Source organism: Lytechinus pictus, chromosome 16 (genome assembly GCF_037042905.1).
Source record: "Lytechinus pictus isolate F3 Inbred chromosome 16, Lp3.0, whole genome shotgun sequence".
Taxonomy (NCBI): Eukaryota; Metazoa; Echinodermata; class Echinoidea; order Temnopleuroida; family Toxopneustidae; genus Lytechinus; species Lytechinus pictus.
Genome location: NC_087260.1, coordinates 1,146,022 through 1,149,839, shown reverse-complemented (window position 1 = coordinate 1,149,839; position 3,818 = coordinate 1,146,022). Strand labels below are relative to the sequence as shown.

The window sequence follows — 3,818 nt, the reverse complement described above, 5'->3', positions numbered from 1 at the left end:
TTAGGATTATTTTTTATAATTATGCCCTTTGTAATTTTGATGATATATTGAGTTTTACTTGGAGTTTCGAAATAATTTTTGTGTCATTGGATAGCCTGAGATGTATTCTTTCAATATTAAAAAATATAATTATCGTAAATATTTCCCTTATTTTTATAAGCAAAGCTAGGCCTAAGCATAAAAGTTATTGTGCTTATTTTTTTAGGATAGGACATTTTCCTTAGAATAATATTATAATTTAATATATCAACGTCTCATGTTTTTCAAGCACCACCCCTCCCTCCCGAAATAATGATAATAACTTTGACTTTCAGTCTAGAATCGCCCCTTTTGTGCTTAATTCAGATGTGATTAAACAAGAAATTTGGTACACACATTGGATGACTTCAAGTCCGGTGTTGGCGTTGGTGTTGGAATTGCGATTGCTTCCCCTAGCTCCAAAACCTATTTTGTGTGTTAGAAATCATGTTGCCATGGTAACGGCATATTATATGACAAAAAATTGGTAAAATACTTTCAGTTTTAATTTCTTCATAAATTTTCAACCAATTCTCTTGGAATTTGGTTCACACATTGAGTGAGAGGTAAAGGTGTGAGAGACACATATTTTGTGTGTGTTGGAAGTTGTGTTGCCATGGTTACAACATATTATAAGCCCCAAATTGGGTAAAAATATATTGGTTCCAACTACTTGATTAGTTTTCAACCAATTCTCATGAAATTTGGCTCACACATTGGTCTCGAGGTAAAGACAAATACAGGACATTTTTTTACATGTGTCGGAAATCGTGTTGCCATGGTAACATTATATAATATGTCAATACCACTGTCACCCATCATTTATATTTTTTCATCTTTGAGCACCTGGCCATTTTCTGTCTATCTCTCTCTCATCAAATGTAATCCCCCCCCCAAAAAAAAAATGCTTTATCCTCTTTTCCCCTTTCATTATCATCCTCCCTCCGAGATTGGCCCACTATCATTCTCGGAACTTATCTCTTCAATTCTCAATACATCTATCTCTGTTAATGACTCCTTCACATTTATAGTACTTTTTCTTTCCCTTTCCCATTCTACTTCACCTCGCCCCCCCCCCCTCTCATTATTCCCTATATATATATATATATCTTTACATCTCTGGATCTTTCTCACTTTTATATGAATTTCCTTTTAATTTCTCGCCCTTCCTACTTCAAATCTTCATCTCAATCAATTATTTTCCTAATTTGACAATTTATGGGACAATATTCAGAGTTCATAAAAAAACAATCATACAATTTTCTACAAATATTAATTACTATTTTTAGGAGGGAAACAAGTGTGTTCTGAGGGGCAAATCATATTTTTACCACACCCCACCCCCTCCCGATTCAATAAAAAAAAACGAACAAAGAGATGAAGCAAAAAGAATGACATTTTATGTAAATTTATTACTCTTAAAATAAAATCACACTAAAATTTGTAAAACAATGTAATCTTGTTACCTGTCCCATGTCCTTTAATCATGACTGTATAAATATGATTCAAAGGTCAAATCCACCCCAGAAAATGTTGATTTAAATAAAAAGAGAAAAATCAAACTAGCAAAACGCTGAAAATTTCATCAAAATCGGATGTAAAATAAGAAAGTTATGACATTTTAAAGTTTTGCTATTTTTCACAAAACATTGTATGCACAACTCAAACGAGACAGTCGATGATGTCCCTAACTCACTATTTCTTTTGTTTTTGATTGTTTGAATTATACTATATTTCTTCTTTTTTCATAGATTTGACAATAAGGAACAACTTGACTGATCATATAGTATTAAACAATGCTCATTCCACATGTTCAGGGAGGAATTAATCGTTCTTTCACTTGACAATGAGGAGAAAAATTGAATATTCCATATTTCATATTATAAAATACCAAAGAAATAGTGAGTGGATGACGTCATCAGTCACCTCATTTGCATACCCACCAGAATGTGCATATAAATGTTTTGTGAAATTAAGCAAAACTTTAAAATGTCATTACTTTCTTATTTTACATCCGATTTTGATGAAATTTTCAGTGTTATGCTTGTTGGATTTTTCTCTTTTTATTCAAATCAACTTTTTGTTGGGGTGGACTTGTCCTTTAAAGAGGTACAGTACATGGATTCAAATAAAACATATTATTTATATCCTAAATGAATACAATACATGTACCTCAATCAAGTGTACAACTACAAACATGATACATAATAATACATCTTAAAAAACAAGAATAACTAAATCCTATTTTTATGCTTAATAAATATTTTCATTTAAAAGAGACAAATATTTATGTAATATCATGAAGAGGAACTCACAGTGATGTTATTTATTCTTCTCCTTTTCTCCTCTTCCACCCCTCCTCTTCTTTTTCTTCTTCATCTTCTTCTTTTCCTCCTCATTTTTGGTTGTCTTTTTTTCTACTTATAATTCATTTGTATTATTATGACCTATCATCATTAACATTATAATAATTTTATGATAACAATCATAAAAAGATATCCACAATGTCAATATAATGATAATTATTATCTCTGAAAATATGAAAATTAGTACTTTTGCTAATTTTCAAATCTTAAAGCGAATACTTCAGGGTACAACCAGATAGTTCCCTTGCCATGTGCAACCAGGTCCATGTCGTCACGTCTTCAACAGTCTTGACTCTTGAATAATCTGAAATTATAAGAATAATAAGTGAAAACAACTTTAGCAACTCAACGTTATAATAGTAGAGTGTTCACATACATGTGCATGTATGATGTATCTCTTCAAGATTATGAAAGACCCTTTTGAGATTGCAATCACAAGGTTAAATAAAAAAAATGTATATAATGTAAAATAAAAAATGGGTTCATAGTCTCCGAATATTATTTTGTATACCCTTATATGGTTGTAAGAATATATTTCATTTCAATCAAGTCATTGGAGAAAATGTTCATATTTGGCGAAAAAATACAACAACACAAAATTGAGGTCAAGGTCATGTTTATGTTATCAACTTGCGACCTCTCCCTTCTACTCCTACCACTATTTTATTCCTAAATGCACTTATATTGTGTTTATGCCTATAAGCTCACATTGTTAGTCTCTTTGTTGAGATGAATTGTATGAGATGAATTGTAAAAGAGATTCATATTTGAAAATGAATGATATATAACAGTACATCACATTTACAACCGCTCTTAAAAACAATAAAATAAATTAGAATAAATATTACCATATAGTATACTTGTATTTACAAGCAGAATATTCAATAAACACAACTTTATATAAAAACTTACCTTCATACTAAAAGAGATTTCTTGTTCAATGGCACACAGTGGCAGAGTGTCTGGACTTCCATCTCCTTCCAGTTGCAATCCCCCTCTTTATTTCTACCTCTTCTCACCATTTGTGTGGTTCAACTGTTAGGAAAGTGAATACAAAATTTTTAATAGTGACATATGAGAATGAATTCATATTTACATTTTGAATAAACAACTGAAGTTCCTTCTTTAAAAAAAATATTTTAATCATTACAGATTTTGTCAAATATATTTGACAGGGGTGTTGGGACAGTTTCACTGGCTATTTTCAGAACTGTGTAAAAATGAATTCTATCCATGAGTGCATTGAGAATACTAATCAAAGGCAAATAAGGTCTAGTCATTCAACCTTGAAATGGTTTGATGAAAACACTAAGAAGGTTCAAATTTGAACCTTAGGGGTTGGTACAATAAGGAGTGCCAATGAGCGCAATTATGCTCATTTGTGCACCTTTATGGGTGTAGCAGATTTGAACCATGTAATAAAGGTTAAAAGAT

At 31.1% G+C, this 3,818-nt stretch overlaps 1 long non-coding RNA gene across 1 annotated transcript; it reads right to left on the bottom strand.

Annotated features, from left to right (window-relative positions):
- Nucleotides 1-1,475: 1,475 nt before the first annotated feature.
- LOC135156991 (uncharacterized) lies at nt 1,476-3,818 on the bottom strand. Its single transcript, XR_010296063.1, has 2 exons — nt 3,297-3,818; nt 1,476-2,688 (listed from the first exon to the last, which is right to left on the bottom strand). It is a non-coding gene; the product is annotated as an uncharacterized LOC135156991 (long non-coding RNA).